This window comes from Antechinus flavipes, chromosome 1 (genome assembly GCF_016432865.1).
Source record: "Antechinus flavipes isolate AdamAnt ecotype Samford, QLD, Australia chromosome 1, AdamAnt_v2, whole genome shotgun sequence".
In the NCBI taxonomy this organism is placed as follows: Eukaryota; Metazoa; Chordata; class Mammalia; order Dasyuromorphia; family Dasyuridae; genus Antechinus; species Antechinus flavipes.
In genome coordinates, this window is record NC_067398.1 from 502,345,100 (window position 1) to 502,363,711 (window position 18,612).

The 18,612-nt window shown below is 35.1% G+C and overlaps 1 protein-coding gene across 4 annotated transcripts in view; it reads right to left on the reverse strand.

The window, feature by feature from the left end:
- DLGAP1 (DLG associated protein 1) overlaps positions 1 to 18,612 on the reverse strand; it is a 1,118,212-nt gene that overhangs the window by 705,691 nt on the left and 393,909 nt on the right. For all 4 annotated transcript variants that reach the window (XM_051970400.1, XM_051970401.1, XM_051970402.1 and 1 more), the window contains exon 3: positions 33 to 140. The gene's annotated coding sequence lies outside the window, so the exon portion shown is untranslated. The remainder of the gene's footprint in view (positions 1 to 32; positions 141 to 18,612) is intronic.

An 18,612-nucleotide genomic window follows, 5' to 3' on the forward strand; every position in this document is an offset into this window, starting at 1 on the left:
GTTAAAAAGAGATAAAAGAAATGGGTTTTTACCTTCTTTAATCAATCTTCCATTTTAGTAAGTTGCAAGGCGAGAGAGGAGGGAAACTTTGCAGAGCTTTTTAACACAGATATCTCTTATGGTTCTGGATGCTCAGTTCTCTAAAAATAATCAAAAGGCAGTTGTTAAACTATGAAATGTGGAGAAAAATTAATACCAATCTCAAAGAGCTACTCTTATCAAGTATTAAATTTACTGATGTCAAGAATTTTCTATAGTAATATTCTTATAGGCCATCACATTTTGTGTATCTAGCCTTATTTTCTAAAAAGACAAAAATTTTAATGTGTTTATAATAACCTGGATCTGACATTCTATGATTTATTTATTCACCAATGAATTATTAGCAAGAGATTCTTCTGATTTCTTTTAAGTTCAGTCAAAATGAAGTAAGAAAATATGTGATTTTGTAAGCTAAGGCACACTTAAAATATTTCATTTTTTTTTATTCATTCTACCACTATTAGGAAGCATCTGTGACTACAAAAGGGCTTGGGGAAACGTGGAATGCAGCAATGTAGAAAACCAAAAAGGAAACTGAAAATGATGAGTCATCACCAGCCATGCTGCTTTGGGCTGCAAGTACCAAACAAATAGCCATTAGCTACTAATGGTATCTCCTCAACACACTGACCAAAAAGGGGAAAATACACCTGAGGTTAGAGCTATGAAAAGATTGATCGATCTTGTATATTATCCCCAAAGGCATAAAGCATATATTTGGTATTATTGGAATTCTTAGTGCCTAGCATAGTCAGCATCTGGAATATGGTAGATGCTTGATAAATATTGTCAATTAATTATATAAATATCAAACATTCAAAATAGTTGCTTTCTGCAGATTTGTCTATTTCAGAGCTCAAATATTGATAACTGAATTCATGTCCATTTAACACCAAAAATGAAGAATAACAGGCAAAATGGCTTGTCTATGAGAGTAAATGACAGAATTAACATGCATTTTGCTCTTGCCATGATACCAGGATTTGGTATCCTTCAATTATTAAAAAAAAAACCACGACAACTGTGTTTGTCAGATAACTCATGTGTATTTCTTATGAGGAAAGGCTATGTTATGCACTTTGAAAGAATATGAAAATAGATTAAGTAGTTGATGAAGAGTAAATGAAAAACAACAATCCATTGAGTAGAAATAAAATGGTATTTAGGAATGAAGATTTGCATATCATATAATCATCAATTGTCTCACTCCCTCCTCCTTTTCTTTCTTTCTTTCTTTTTTTTTTTAAACAACACCTGTCTCCTAATAAATTATTTTGCAGAATTTGTCTAAGCTACATATTAAGCTGGAGACTGGTGACAGATGATCGAATGAGGTGCTGGAATATTAAATCAAAGGTGGAAAAGTAGCAATGGGACCTCATTTTTGTTTGACAGGGAGGCACTGTCAGTGTTGGATATGGAATATTGTGCATGGAAATTTAAAAATATACTCTCTTAGGTTCAAAATTTCAGTTTACTATCACAAACCTCAACTATAGCTGTATCCCAGGCATATAGTTCCTAAACTGATAAACTACCTCTGAGCAATTCCCAAGGTCTTAACCTGTAATTTAATTAATTCTGGTGAAATTTTATAGAGTGAAAATATTTTCTTCTACTTCTTCTATAGATGAAGTAACTGAGACTCAAAGGTCCAATGATTTAGATTAGATTTTTGTGTTCTACCTTCTAGTCCACATCTCCTTCCATTAAGAAGTGGCCATGTGATACTGGAGAAATTGCCATGAGTAGAGATTTTAATTTTTAATGTGGATTTTAAGCCAGCTGACAGAAATAGGAATATGCTTCCATAGCATTTGGTACAGAGAAATTGAGGCACAAAGTTTATATAGAGTTTGCAAGCAGAATACAGAAGCTGAGAATGCAATTAGCTTTTACATCTGTTGTTATCTTTACTTCAAAGAGAGAAGCAAAGAGAGAGGAGCTAACTTGATATTATTGATATGGGGCTTGTGACTCAGGCCCTGTCAGAGAGGGGAGGAAGGCTAGATAACATAACCCGGTGTCTTTGTTCTTGAGAATAATTCTATTCCCAGCGTAGTTTTTGGACAGGACTGAAGTCAGAAAATTAAGCCCCTAAAGACTTTTTCTTTTCTATACTTCAATGTGTTGCCATGATATGTGAAGGGGATTTGGAGCCTCATGATTTAAAGTTTTCTTTTTAAACTCAATTTTTCTAAGTCTAATTGCACAAGTGAAAAAGGTGAGGGGGGAGTATGGCTGGCTTTCCAGGGCCCAACATGGGAAGGGGCGGGGCATAGCCTAACAACCAAAATTCGTTTTGCACCTGTGTATATCCCTTAAGAAAGAAGTCCAAGTCAGAAACAAAGATCCAGCATATTCAAAATGACTTTTTTTTTGTGGGAGCAAAGAACAAAAAACCAAGTAGATAACCTATCAGAAAATGAACAAATTGTGATAAATCCATCTAATTGAGCATTATTACAGAGAAGAAATAGTGAATGTGAAAAATTAAAAAGAAATGATAAAGTGTATACTTGCTGATACAAAAGGAAAAAAGCAGAGCCTAAAGAACATTATACAATTATGACTATAACAGTGAAAATATTATTGTATTGCTAAAATGAAAGAGAACTCAGTAACTGAAAAACTAGTAATCATCCTCGAAAACATCATGAATCGTATCTTCTCAGCAGAAGAGAAAAATACTAGGGCAGATATGTGAATATCATCAGATATTGTCATAGTATTGGGTATTTTTCTTTGACTCTTTGTCATAAGGAAGAGTTTACTTTTGGCATTTGAGGAGTATTTTCAAAAGTGATTGTAATTTTAAAAAGTTATGACTAAATAGTTTAATAGCCAATTAATATAATTTGCAAGATGGTAGGTTAGTTGCCTTTAATGATTCTCTGCAACCTCCCAAACTCTGAAAAATTAATGACAAATATAGAGTAAATGAATCTGAACTTCCAAGGTAAGAAGATTGACCATGCAGGGTAATAATTTTTTGAAACAACATCAACTTCGTGATTTATAGCAGCACTCATTTCCTATTTGTGTCACATGTCAAGTATTGGGAGCATAAGCAAATGTACAAATTTATAGTTCAGTCTGGCTCTGGGGACTTTGACTAATTTTTCTCATCTCAGTGATCTGATTTGAACCACTGCTGAAACAATAAGAGGTGGCAGACATGGATCCTTACCAGCCACATAAATGGAAAGACAAATGAGTAAAAGGAAAATGTACTGAAAACTGCAATACATTATGAAAAATAGAATATGCTAGGAAACAAAGAGTGGAGACACATGAGAGAAGGGAGCTTAAAAAACACAGATAGAGCCCATCCATGGGCTAGTTTCCTCAGATCTGAGATCTAGGATTAGTTGAGCCTCCTTAATCATAAAACAAAGAAGCTCAGAACGATCCAGTCTGTCCAACTCTGGGCATCTGTGCCTTAAGCAAGTTGTAGGAGTAAAATTTTGAGGAGGGAAACTAGATGTGAGTAATTTAGAATACAAAAGAAAAGGCTCGAAGGCCAAAAGTTCAAGAAAGAACATCTGGATTAAAAACCTTACTCATATAAAGGATCATGAAAACAAGATAAAGTGAGTAAAACCTGAAAGATAATTCAAAACACTACGAATATCTACAACGCTATAAAGGAAAACTGATTGCAATTAGACAATGAAAAGGAGAACCCCAAAGCTTTTCCAGACATTATAAAGCAAAAACAAAAACAAAACCCCTCCAAAATAGTTTTAAAGAGAAATAAAATTAAAAAAAATAGAATAGAAATTATTAGAAATCAAAACTGTCAACATCTAATTAAAAACACAGAAACAAAAGAGTAGGAAATTTGAATATGTATTAGATAATTTCTTCATAAAATAAAGGATCTGAGAAACACAATAATATAATAAAGTAGGAAAAATATTCAGAACAAAAGCAAAATACATCAAATTTAAAAAAACAACATAAATTCTATACAAAGCAACTGATCTTGAAGATAGGAGGCACAGGAGATAAGGTCTCTTGAAAGAACATGACAAATAAAAAATAAAACAAAACTTGAATATCATATTGCAATAAATAATACAAGAGAACTGATGACTTACTGAGTATAGAAAATGGAACAATAGAATCCACAAGTCACTTCCAGAAAAACAACCCACACAACTATATCTTTTGATATCTATAACAAGCCACACATTTTTGGAAGCAAAAAAGAAAGACTATTAACTATAATATTTCATAATTAAAAGATCCCAAGATTATTTTAAGGCAATGAACAAAAGAAGAAAAAAATTGAATAATGTATTCCAAAAAGCAATAGATTTCAAGCTATAACTCAAAATAACATACTAAAGTCATGTGTTTAAATTTAATCATTAAACAAACAAAAGTGCATCTCAACAAAAGTCAATCAATTAAGGCATTCCTGGAGGTAAAAGCAAGAAAAGTGAGATTTTGACTTACAAATTACTTAAACCAAAGGAACACAAGAAAAATAAATAACTTCCTTTGTAATTTTTTTCATCTTTATATTTCATTTTGAAAAAAAAAGATTGGTCCGTGAGTTAAAGGAATGAACAAAGAAATGATCAAAGGACCTAAAGTAGACTAAAAAGAATGCCAGAATTTATAATATAAAATTTTATAAAGCAAAACAAGCCCAGGGAAAATTAAAAAAGGCAAATTTTAATCAGTTTTTTTTGTGGTGTGCAAACAACTACAAAGAAGAAAGGCAGCTAAGTGGAGCTGTGGTTAAAGTATCAGGACTGTAATTAGGAAGACCTGAGTTCAAGTATAACCGCAGATACTTATTAGCTGTGTGGCCCTATATTACACTTAATCTTTGGTTGCCTTAATTCACTAGAGAAGGAGATGGCAAACCACTCCAGTATCTTTGCCAAGAAAATCCTATGGCAAGTATGGGCTATAAGGTCGTGTAGAATCATACATGACTACAGAACTGAACAATAAATAGAAGTATATAGAGTATAACAATAGAAATATAACAAGAGATAGAAGCATATGAAAGTACTATAATAATAGAAATTGGAGGATCTTTAGCTGTATACCTTAAAAACCGATAAAAATTAGTATTCTTAGCATAGCAATCATTGAGACAAAAGCTTCAAGTTTATTTATATAAAATAAATAAGATGATAGAGGATAATGAAGGAATTTTTATTGAAAGCAATAGTTGGTTTAATTTTTTCAAAAATTGCTGAAGAGATGGCCAGCACAGATGAAGACACAGAAGCTAAGTACCCTAGTGTTTTGAAGAAAATAATCAAATTCATAATGTTTTATATATAATTATAACTTCATGAATTTAAATAACAACACCCCACTCATGAGATCCATTATTTGAACTAACTGGGACCTGGCTACTCTTATACAATGTCACAATAAAAATCCATAATATCTAGAACAGTTAAGGAAAATTATATTATACTTAAAACAACCATAGACAACTAAACAATTCAATAGTAAACAAATGGTCACCAAATGACATATAGCATGTATATTTGTAGAAGTTAATGGGAAGTCAACTATAGCAATCTAGTGTTTGACAAACCCAAAGATTCTAAATTTTGGGATAAGATTTCATTATTTGATAAAAACTGCTGGGATAACTGGAAATTAGTATGGCAGAAATTAGGCAAGGACCCACACTTAACACCACATACCAAGATAAGATCAAAATGGGTCCATGACCTAGGCATAAAGAACGAGATTATAAATAAATTAGAGGAACATAGGATAGTTTATCTCTCAGACTTGTGGAGGAGAAAGAAATTTGTGACCAAAGATGAACTAGAGACCATTACCGATCACAAAATAGAAAATTTTGATTATATCAAATTAAAAAGCCTTTGTACAAACAGAACGAATGCAAACAAGATTAGTAGGGAAGTAACAAACTGGGAAAACATCTTTACAATTAAAGGTTCTGATAAAGGCCTCATTTCCAAAATATATAGAGAACTGACTCAAATTTATAAAAAATCAAGCCATTCTCCAATTGATAAATGGTCAAAGGATATGAACAGACAATTTTCAGATGAAGAAATTGAAACTATTACCACTCACATGAAAGAGTGTTCCAAATCACTATTGATCAGAGAAATGCAAATTAAGACAACTCTGAGATATCACTACACACCTGTCAGATTGGCTAAGATGACAGGAAATAATAATGATGAATGTTGGAGGGGATGCGGGAAAACGGGGACACTGATGCATTGTTGGTGGAGTTGTGAACGAATCCAGCCATTCTGGAGAGCGATCTGGAATTATGCCCAAAAAGTTATCAAATTGTGCATACCCTTTGATCCAGCAGTGTTTCTATTGGGCTTATACCCCAAAGAGATACTAAAAAAGGGAAGGGGACCTGTATGTGCCAAAATGTTTGTAGCAGCCCTGTTTGTAGTGGCTAGAAACTGGAAAATGAATGGATGCCCATCAATTGGAGAATGGCTGGGTAAATTGTGGTATATGAATGTTATGGAATATTATTGCTCTGTAAGGAATGACCAGCAGGATGAATACAGAGAGGCTTGGAGAGACCTACATGGACTGATGCTAAGTGAGATGAGCAGAACCAGGAGATCATTATACACTTCGACAACGATATTGTATGAGGATGTATTCTGATGGAAGTGAATTTCTCTGACAAAGAGACTTAACTGAGTTTCATTGGAGAAATGATGGACAGAAACAGCTACACCCAAAGAAGGAACACTGGGAAATGAATGTGAACTATTTGCATTTTTGATTTTCTTCCCGAGTTATTTTTACCTTCTGAATCCAATTCTCCTGTGCAACAAGAGAACTGTTCGGTTCTGCAAATATGTATTGTATCTAGGATATACTGCAACATGTTTAGCATATATAGGACTGCTTGCCATCCTGGGGGGGGGGAGGAGGGAGGGAGGGGAAAAAACGAAACATAAGTGATTGCAAGGGATAATGTCGTGTAGAAATTATCCTGGCATGGATTCTGTCAATGCGAAGTTATTATTAAATAAAATAAAATTTATAAAAAAAAAAAAAAGAAGTTAATGGGATTGTAAAAAGACATAGATAATAAGGAATTAACAAAAATAGAAAGAAAAACCCTAGTATAGATTAGTTTTAGAGGTGAATTCTATCAAATATTTAAAGAACAAATATTTATGCTGTATAAAATATTCTCAAAAAATTAGAAAATAAATCACCAATAAAATATTCTCAAAAAATTAGAAAATAAATCACCAATAAAATATTCTCAAAAAAATAGAAAATAAATCACCAATAAAATATTCTCAAAAAATTAGAAAATAAATCACCAAACTGTCTGTGTGAGATAATTCTAATTATGTAATATAGTGAAGAACAAAGCAAAGAAAATCAACATAATAAAGTGATTATTGATGTATTTTAAATGAAATCCTATTTGAAATTCCTATAGTTATATGTGTGTATATTTATATGTATGCATATATGCCACACATAGATATATGTATGCATGTAAATATATGCATATATGTACATTATATCTATATATGCATATTTATATACTAATAGAAATCTAACAGCAAGTTTATAGATTTCTATCAGTACATTGTGCTATCAAAGTGCTATTGATACCTAGAAACCTTAGTAGGGGAGGCTCTTAAAATTGTATGCTATAAATTACAGCTGTGTTGGTGCTAATGAGGATGGTGATGATTATAATGAGATTAAGACCTGCAATATTTAAAGAGCCATGATGCTAGGAGATAAAACACTTTTTTTTAAAATTTTAATTTAATTTTATTTAATAATAACTTTATATTGACAGAATCCATGCCAGGGTAATTTTTTACAACATTATCTTTTGCACTCGCTTATGTTTCAGTTTTTTCCCCTCCTTCCCTCCACCCCCTTCCCAAGATGGCAAGCAGTCCTATATATGTTAGATATGTTGCAGTATATCCTAGATACAATACATATTTGCAGAACCGAACAGTTCTCCTGTTGCACAGGGAGAATTGGATTCAGAAGGTAAAAATAACTCGGGAAGAAAATCAAAAATGCAAATAGTTCACATTCGTTTCCCAGTGTTCCTTCTTTGGGTGTAGCTGTTTCTGTCCATCATTTATCCATTGAAACCCAGTTAGGTCTCTTTGTCATAGAAATCAACTTCCATCAGAATACATCCTCATACCATATCGTTGTCGAAGTGTATAATGATCTCCTGGTTCTGCTCATCTCACTTAGTATCAGTCCATGTAGGTCTCTCCAAGCTTCTCTGTATTCATCCTGCTGGTCATTCCTTACAGAGCAATAATATTCCATAACATTCATATACCACAATTTACCCAGCCATTCTCCAATTGAGAGATAAAACACTTTTAAACAATTGATAGAAAACTAATTTTACCAAGCAGATGTGGAAAATATAAATTCTTTAGCAATTTCATAAAACTTGGAGCCAAGTGGATGGGACAGCTAAAAATCAGCCCTTATTCTCAGAATGCTATTTTTCTTAAGAAGCGGGCTCCAGAGACTCTGTTGACTTTGAAAAAGTTTTCATATGCATGATAAAGAAGAAATGTACTCATCTGTAAGTCAATGTGTGCTTTTTGCAGGATGTGTGCATCTTCCTGATGCCTTTATTCAGATGTGTTATTCAATAATCTTTTACCTTTGCCCCAAACCTCAATTGCAGGTAAAAATGAGCTCAATTAGTAATGTTTGCTATTCATTTACAATTCTTGGAAAAGCCTCAGCTGAACATGTTAGTTAATATAGTTTGGAAATATAACACACCTTACTTTAAAAAAGAGATCTAATTATGAAAAACTGCATGGAAAGTCAATGAATTTTTATATACTTTTTAAAAAATTTAATGTTGAAACTTATTGCTATCTCTTATACTGTCACCTTTACTGGATAGAAATAATTTGTCTTTGGTAGTATCTTTATAAAACAGAGGCAGTTGAAAATGTGGAGGACACAATACACTCCTAAAAGGGATGGAAAAAAACCTGATTCCTGCCATAGTTTGGGGCTACAGTTCCAGGAAAACCCCATTTGCTTGTACCTTTGTTTAATTTTGCACAAATTGTTTATAATCTATAGTCCCCCTGTTCTTGTATCCTGAAGGTGAAATTGATTCCTGAGACAGACTGTGAGCCCTGATATTGTCAGGAAAAGCCAGACCCCAAGATGGGATAAAAATTGTTTCAGAGTATAAAAAAATCCTGCTTGGTTGCCTGTCCTTTCTTTCCCTTCATTAGACTGACACTGGTGAAGGTGATACCCCTTTCCTGCAGGAACTGAATAAACTGCTTTCTGCCCTGACTCTGAGAAACATCTATTTGAATTATTTTGGTTTAGTGATTACTGTCCCATACAGTTTTCTGGGGGCTCATCCAGGATTGTGCTCTCTCCCTGATGACTTTCATCACTCCCAAAGGCAGATACCTGTCAGGAGAGCAGAACCAATAGTCCTTGCACTTGATCGGGGAGATTCTGCTGTAGAAAGTAAGAGCTCAAAGAGACAGACTGGTCAGAGCAGAAACCAAAAGAGAAGAAAAGCACAGTTGATAAAAGAGGAACACTCTCACAAGATATGCACATATACCCCAAAATAAAAGCTGAAAAGAGGCTCTGGAACCATTGGAGATAGTTTTCCAGTGACAGGCCTTGTAAGCCCTCTGGGGGAAAGAAGAGGCAACCCTACTGAGGGAAGGGAGTGACTCCGCCATATTTGGCCTGTTGAGAAGAGGTTCCTTACCAAATTCAGTATTGGGATCTAAGAAACAGGTTGAAAATTGGCATGAGTCCCCTAGGTGTAAAGGGAAAAATAAGAAGAAAATGATAAAATACTGTAGCTCCATATGGGGAGGACATGATCTTGGAGGAGGTTTTATTTGACCCAAGTACAGATCCTCTGAGGATTGGGTATGTCAAAAGTTAAATTCATACATAAATGCTAAGGAGTTTTTCAAACTGAAGCTTTCTGTGTAGCCCTTTAGGCTACATAGCAGTTTGTGTTTGTGTTTGTGAGTTTGTGTTTTGTCTTCTGTTTTTCTTAGTCAAGGTAAACGAAATTACAAGGTAAAAGAAATGCCATTTTGGGATTTAAAAGCGCTTTTTAAAATGCATTTTGATGCAAAGTAACCTGAATTTTTCTTAAGCTTTCCACCTTCTCTGCCTACAAGGGATTGGGAGTTAGTTGTGTGTGTGGATTTATGTCCAATTCAGACTCTCCAAAAACACAGTAGACTCTTCCAAAATCCCATGCTCTGGAGTCAGCGTCAGTTTCTCTCTAGAGGAATCACTATATTCCCCAATCCCCAGAGTCCCAACTTGTTAGGGGACTCTGAATTCTGTAAAAGGGTGTCATTTATCCCCATGTGGCTTGAGGAAATCTGGGGAAATCTGTTTTATACTTTAAAATCCTTCACTCTTCCCAATATAGTAGTTCATAGGGAAGAATACAAAATTTAGGTGGAGGGAAATAGAAACCATTGCCATTTTGTTCATAGGGGCCTGTGTTTCCATCTCAAGTTTGTTGTTTGTTTGTTTGTTTGTTTGTTTCTTTTTTTTTTTTTTTTTGCTGAGACAATTGAGGTTAAGTGACTTGCCCAAGTCACACAGTTAGGAAGTGTTAAGTGTCTGAGATCAGATTTGAACTCAGTTTCTCCCTGATTTCAAGGCTGGTGCTCTATCCACTGTGCCACCTAACTGCCCTTTCATAGTTTATTTCAAAGATTTCAGGCAGTCTAGGAGAATGGGTTTTTGAGGGAGAAGAGGAGTTCTCTCCTAAAAATGTTACCTAAATTATTGTGTGTCTAAATTTAAATATTACATGATAGAATTACTTTCAATTGATGCATTTGGGAATAAGATTTTAGAAATATGTGTGCATTAGTATTATAGGATTGCTACTAGAAGTTTAAATCTGTATTTGATTTGAAGTAAAAAAATTGGTTATTAAAACAATGGCCTCTGCTAACTTACCTAAAGAGATCACATGTTTGTATCTCCTAATGAAGATGAAATATGTTGCTTTTTAAGTTGTATATTGGGTAATTTGTATAAATTATGAGCTATGTTTTAAAATGTAGTCAGCTCTGCTGGACATATTTATGTAAGTTTTATGAAATTTGGTTCAAAATTATTTAGATATTAGCTACATTGTCAATCTTAAAGTTTAAAAAGAAGTGGTTCTAAAACAAGGGACAAGAAATATTGATTTGCAAAAGAAATTGATAGTTTGAATGGAGTATCCAGTTAAAATCTCACAAGCTAAAGTACCGATTTTTAAAATGCTTTTTTAATTGGTGTGTAATATTAAAATTGGAAACTTGATTGTAAATTACATGAGATTCCTATCTTTTTGTGATAGTCTATGTTATGTCTATTTGGCTATCACTTATGAAAATTGGGAATTGCTAATTAACTTGTTTGAAATTATTGTGTAATGCTGAAACCTAAAATTGTTAAGTATTATTGATGCAATAGGTTGTTGGAGAGGGAGAGAGGAGGTGTTGGAGAGCACAGAGAGGAGAAGGATATTTTGTCTGGCACCAAGAGCTGTGCTTCCAGTTTCCCAGAATGAAGGGATAGAATAGACATGAGGAATGGTAAATATAAAATAGAGTGGGAGAGCATAGAAAGGGGTTTTCATAATTAATGATGGAGGAGGCAGGTTCTTGGGGGAACTTGTCGTTTGCCAGGAGAGGGGAGGTGTCCCATGGGATTGGTGCATGCCCTTGGCTGGCAGGCTAGCTCCTGAGAGGACTTGGCTAGAAGGAGAAGGGGGGCCTGAAAACATAGTGGAGCTAGGAGAGACACCTTGTGGCGGGGGAAAGATAATATCCATTGGCATGGGAAGGTGAAGACTTAATCCATCCTTCCCCCACGGGATGTGGCTGCTTCTTAGTGAGAAAACAGACCTCACTAGAGCTCACCCCTCAATTTCTCCCACCCCCTTGCCTATTAAATGAAAAATACTTTAACAGTAATTGCTTCTATTGTTTGAAGAAATAGCTTATATTAACATGTTGTTAGTAACTGAATATTTGTTTTTATTTTTCATTTCTGTGGTTGTTTTAAAGTCATTGGTGATGCTATATCAAAGATTCAACCACGTAGAAATGCAAGGAACTTCCAAGAGACGTTTGTTAGATTTCTGGTTAATTGCAAATTCTCTGAAAGTGGTTATTTCCAAACCCATTTAGCAAACTGTCTAATACTTTAGTAAGTGCATCATCATCTCATTGTTTAATGAATATGATCTATAGTTTTCTTGCACATGATAGTTCAGTATTTAAATTCTGATTAGTAAAACTTGTTATTGAGATGAAATCTCTTGGATTATAACTGTTATTGTTTTGAGTTCTGAATTTGGGAATGCTTATCTGATGAATTATTAAGTTAATAACCCACCACTTGAGAGCTGAATTGGCCAAAGTGTTATTGTTACTACATGACTGATTGTCAACTGTGTCCTCAGACTGAGGCCCTGAAGGATCAGTTTAGATGCTACTATAATAATGACCCTGCGTTTCCTTTTATAGCAAGTTTCTATAATCAGAGTAAGTGGTCAATGCTAGCCATAAGTACAGATCAAATATGTAATATTTTGCTCTTTTCAATCTGAAAATATAGTCATTATATCTTATAATTAGGTAATTTAGTATCTGGCCTGGTTTTCTATCTGATGCTAGATGTATGTGTCTATATGAAATAAAGTTCTTTAAGGACCTTATGTAAATATAGAAACAATTGATACAACTATCTATGGGACCTGTTATTTTATTGATTATTGAAACTGAAGCTGAAATATCTTTCAAAGAGTTTAGAGAAGAGGATTTTAGTGGATTCAATTTTTCTTGAAGGGATGTAAGTTATGGAATGTTTTATTCCATCAATGGGAAAATTTATAGAAATCCAAGTGATTTTTAAACATCTTCAGGGCAACTTCTAATCCCAGAGCCAAGCCAGTTATTTTTGCTGGTTTCAGGCTAGGAGCCCAGCCCAAGTGACTTCTGAAAGTGCCATTGAACCCCTTTTCCTAAAACCTGTTCAGTTATTATAGGGATACTATATATATATGTATATATATTCTAGCAGAAAGGCAATTCACCTTCAAATGACAAGCACTAGATAGCTGTATTGACCAGCTTCAGCGGTCTGACTCAACCCAGTATGTAATGGGCTGAGGCTTGAGTTGATGCACTGAGGTCCCAAGTACGTGAAGCACCAAACGTGATGACTGTATATTTAAAATCAGCTGGAGTCAGGAATTCAGGTTAAGGGAAAAATCTTCAATCTTTATTGAAGTGAAGAGGTGAAGAAGGATTACGATAGCAATATGGGCAGACAGGAAGCCAGCTAGCAGAGGCGGATTGGAGGTGAAGGACGGTTGGGATAGCAATGCGAACAGCTGTGTCAAGACTCCAGCCAGCAGTCTCTCCTTCCGCTTCCCTTTCCATTCCCCTGCCTCCACCCACCAAAAACATCATTTCCTATACAACACATCAGGACTTGCACAAAGAGTGGGCGGGGGCCATTCTTTCTCCAAGCTTATATATTAATAGAGTATGGTCCAATTACTATTTAGCCTCACATGCTTGGGATCTCAGTGCATCAACTCGCGCCTCAGCCCATTACACCACTGGATCTTCAATCAGCTCAAGCCCTTCAAATGGGACTCTGTAGGATGACTCAACATTCATTCTCAAAAGGAAGTAGCTTCAAAAGATGAGATCATTGCCCCCTAAGACTTTGGGCCCTCTTTGTTTGGGAAGGAACTGGAACTGGTTGGTGCATGAACCCCAAGCTACCCAGTATCTGAGTGAGTAAATAGTCCATTGGTCTTGTGAAAGGAGGAGGCTTGTGAAAGGAGGGGAATAGCATTAATCCCCCTGCTATAGTAGTATTTATGGCTTAGGATAGGGATTTCGGGCTAAGATTTGGGTTAATATTGCTGAGAAGAATATTGCATAGACAATTCAATTTGATGCTTATCATATTATAGAATTGTAGAAGCTTGATTAGCCTTGTCAGGTAGGTACAATTGTGTAAAAAATAGAGGTTTTTACGGAATTATCTGTCCAATTTGGAATAATGTTTGGTTTGCTACAAGGACTAGATATTATGCAGATCAAAGACTAAGTTGGTTATATATGTAATAGGTATAGACCTCTTAGGAAAATTTGGAATCAAGTTAAGGGCTTAAGGCAAGTGATAAGAAACCAGTGCCTGGGCAGAATTGGTAAAGTATTCTATTAAAAAATCTGAAGAAAAAAACAATTTCTATGTCTGTGCTATAGGTTGCCCTGTGTCCAGATAGTGCCATTCCCTTTGGGTACAGAAGAACATGAGAGTGGATTCCTTCTGTTCCCAAAATAACATTCCTGGGGATAACTGCAGTGCTTTATACTGTCCCTTACCTCTGGAGAACACTCCCTTTGCCTCTCATGGCAGGTGAAAGATTACAAAATATAGGGACTATAATAGCATATACTTGAATCTGTAATGTAACCGAGGGCAGCTCTAGCAATTTCTTGGATGAGCATATCCCAAGTAAACCTTGGGTGGTATTGTGGAGGCAGCAGCTTCAAACTTGCTTTGCCTGGCAATTGTGTACCTGTGCGCTGATCCAATTGGTCGTTCTTTTTTATCTTGACATTCGAGGAAATAAGAAAGACTGAATCAGGAAGAATTAAGTCAAGGATAGTAACTGATGAATAAAAGGCTAGAAATCAAGTTCTGGATTTGGGATAAGCCAGAAAAGCAGGGAAGGGAATAATAGAATAGTTAGATGCCACTAGCAGAATGGCATGGGAAAATAAAATGACTCTAGAAAGGTTAATGGCAGGACGAGAAGGAACATGTGTTACACTTGGAAAGAGTTTCACTACTAGTACAGCCCTATCAGAAAAATTAGCAGAGAATTCAGGGATGTAAAAAAATTAGCCAAATGTCAGGGATTAGGAAAGGATGTGGAAACCAAATTATTAAAAAGAAAAATGTGGGATTGTGAGAAATGGATAGGCATTTGTTTTCCACAATTATGAAAATTAAATTGGAGAAATAAAACTTGTATTAGAAACCTGAAACTCAGAAGGACATCAAGAGTGGATAAATAAAATCAAGAGTGGATTTTATTTTTCCTCAAAAGAATGTAAGCTCTTTGAGAGCAGGGACTGACTATGTAATTAAAGGTGGAGAATCATGTTTTGTAACTTCTGTAACATACAATTAATGGGGAATCAGGGTGGGAACCCATAAGTCAAGAAGATAGGGCAAGTGCCAGAGGTGAGATATAGAAGTTGAAAAATTGTATCAGGATTGGTGTGAGTACTCCCTAAATAGACACAAAAAGGAGAGGATTAAGTGGGATGAAGAGGATGTGGGGTCTTCTCAGAAAACTGATCCCTGCCATAGTTTGGGGCTACAGTTCCAGGAAAACCCACAAAGAAAGTCACAGATGCCATAAATCTTAGATGCCAAAATTCCTAGAGTAGCTGTTAAGTTAGAGTTGATAGGAATTTGATAATCCCTTTATTCAACTTCATTTTACAAAGGAAAAACTTAAGGCCCAGATGGAGAACTGGCTCGCCCAAAGTCACACAGAAATTCAATGGCAGAGGTAGACCTTTCTCCAAGTCACTAGGCCAGTCTGGTTTCTAGGCTACTGGGAATAGATATATGCTTTGGGACATCCACCCCTTCAAAGCCCTCAGTCAGCCACTGATCAGATATGGTCTCCTTCCTTTAGAAGCAACAAAAGATCAACACTCTTTAAGGGAGAAGGTCAAAGGTATGACTTTTCATCAGGGCCCATGTGTTGCTTACTGCTTAGGGAATGGTCCATCTCCCAGGGATAGGATTTACCTTACAGGAGGATAAGTGAATATACAGGTCTATCTAGCTCATCTTCCTCTTCTATAAACCCATTTTGAGTCCTGGGAAGCAAAACCCTTCTCTCCCCACACTAGGAACTTTATTAGCAGGTTGAATATGTGTGCCTATGACAACCAGAATTGTGAATACCAATGGGAAACATAAGTACTTTAAGGCTGATTTTGTTATAATTTCTTTTTTTTTTAATTTAAGAATTTTCTCTGATAGCTTATAGATATATATACTTTCAAATGGAGAATTTGTGCCTGCTTTCTGGGCTATCCAGATTGTTTTAAGGTTTCTAGGCAAGGTTTTAAATTGTGCTCTGGGCTCTCCAAAGCCAGAAACTGTTCATTTTTGCAAAACTATCACAACTAAAAGTTGCCTTTGTTGTTATTCGGTCACATCCAATTCTCTTTGACTCCATTTTTTTTTTTTTTTTGGCAAAGATAATAGAGTGATTTGCCATCTTTTCCAGCTCATTTTACAGATGAGGAACTGAGGCAATTAATACTGACTTATTTTTTATATGTAATCTATGGTTTATACAAAAAACAGAGCATAGTAAATTGTCTCAACATAAGAGGGTCATTTCCTCTCCAAAATGTAACTTCCTTATAGAATTCTTTGGTATATTTAGCCATTGGTCATGTGTGCATTTTTCATTCACTGATCAATAAAAAAATTTGTACTCTACACATAAGCATTAGGCAGTTTTGCCATATGTACCATAAGTGACTGTGAATGGTAGATATGCTTCCACCTATTTCTTGGTCAAGGCAGGCAAAATTCATATTTAATATTTATTCAAATGTTGCTCCTTTTAGAGGCTCCCAAATTATTCACTCTAATCCAAATTCCCACATACCTAAATTAGGTATTGAGAAAAAGACCAGATAATATGGTGGGCTGGTATGGTGGTAAGAGAAAAAAAAATGATTGATAACCCATATCAAAGAAACAAACCTTTGAGTGCTCTAATACCCTGGATAATCTAGTGACCTCTATGAACCCCTTCTTAGAGCAATGTTTTTTTAAGGGAAAGAATTGCTAAATTTCAATTGTAGGTTAGTGAAAATAAATATGTATTTCACTGTCCCCTTCCTCCTGAAATCTATTCAAGGACTATGAATCTCTAATTTAGAAATGTTAAAGTGACTTTTCTATACAGTCGTCAAATCTTAATGTATTTATTGAGAATTGATCATACATAAATGTACTTATAATTCTATAATGAAGAAAAATTGGCAACTAAACTTTGATTGCTTTGTTTTTGTGGTTTGCTGCACTGTCTTTGCTTCCTCTCCTCCTTCCTCCATCACAGTCTTTGGCAGGCTCTCAGAGGTATAAGTATAACCAGAAGGACTCTCCATACTGAAGCTTAATGTACTGCTGCCATACCCGCTATGCACTCTGTGAGAAAGATGACTTAGCATTCTGATCGAACAGAAGGTAAAGTAATGATTCATGGTGAAATCACAAATGTTCCCCAAACAGACAACTTTACAATAGTTTTAAAACAATCTATTTTATAATCCATGGTGCAAAATTCCTTGAATATCTTTTTTATCATTGGAAAATGAATAAGGAATCTTAAATCACTGAATTTTTGAGATCTAGGTGTGGTAGGGGACATGGCTACTCTTGTGGAACATGGACATATGGAGTCTGGTAACATGAGGATGCACAGTTACAGCATGCTGACTTTTCAAGGACATTGTATGAGATACACACACACACACACACACACACACACAGAAAGAGAGAGAGAGAGAAATATATTTTTGGGGAGGGATCAATTCTTCATTCCCTAATGCCTTTGTCTTTAAAGGAAATCTGATAGCAGACAATAATTTATCTTTCTGAGGAAAAATCCCAACAGACTTTATTGTATTACTAAAGAAGAAAAAATAGAGATTGATGCATGTCTTTGATGTTCAGTGATGGAGAAGACACCAGGGATTTATGGCAGCTGCTGAGGAGGCATCATCTCATTGACCTATTTGTTCATGTGGGTACAACCAAGAGAAGTGCCCTAAATTTGTCCAGTGCTCTACAGTAGCTATTGCAATAACCAAACATATCCAACTTCAGTATTATTAATAGCTAGGATGGTTGTGAGTAGATATGGAATCTTATCCTTTCATATTTCAACCTTTAGTGGTGAGGAAACAGGTGCTGGTTCACAATGGGAGAAGATGAATCTGAAAACTGAAAAGTCTAAGTTGTGCTAAACCTGGCTATTACTTTCATAATATATCATATTCACTTTGAAGAAACGTTTTCCTAATGGAATGGCATTGGTAGAGATGACTCAATGAAGACCATGCTGGAGATAAAAAAAGAATTGGAGTGGCTATAAGGTAGGGCAAATGAACCATATGATTAAGCTGGTAAAGAAACAAACACCATTTCTCTAGATTTAAATATCCTGAGAACTAGCCATCCAAATGCAAGAATTAACAGGTGGTTGTCAACCAGATGTCCTGAAATTCTGACAGAGAAACAGGAAGACTGGTTGATTTTCACAGAACCCCTTATTTCTGGATGGTGATTAATATACAGATAAAATAGTACCTCTTCTCCTAAGATTGAGTAGAAATTCAAATCTTTTTGTAACATTTTTAATAAGAAAAATCAAAGTAGTCATTGTTATGTCACAGAACTCTAAAATATAAAAATCTG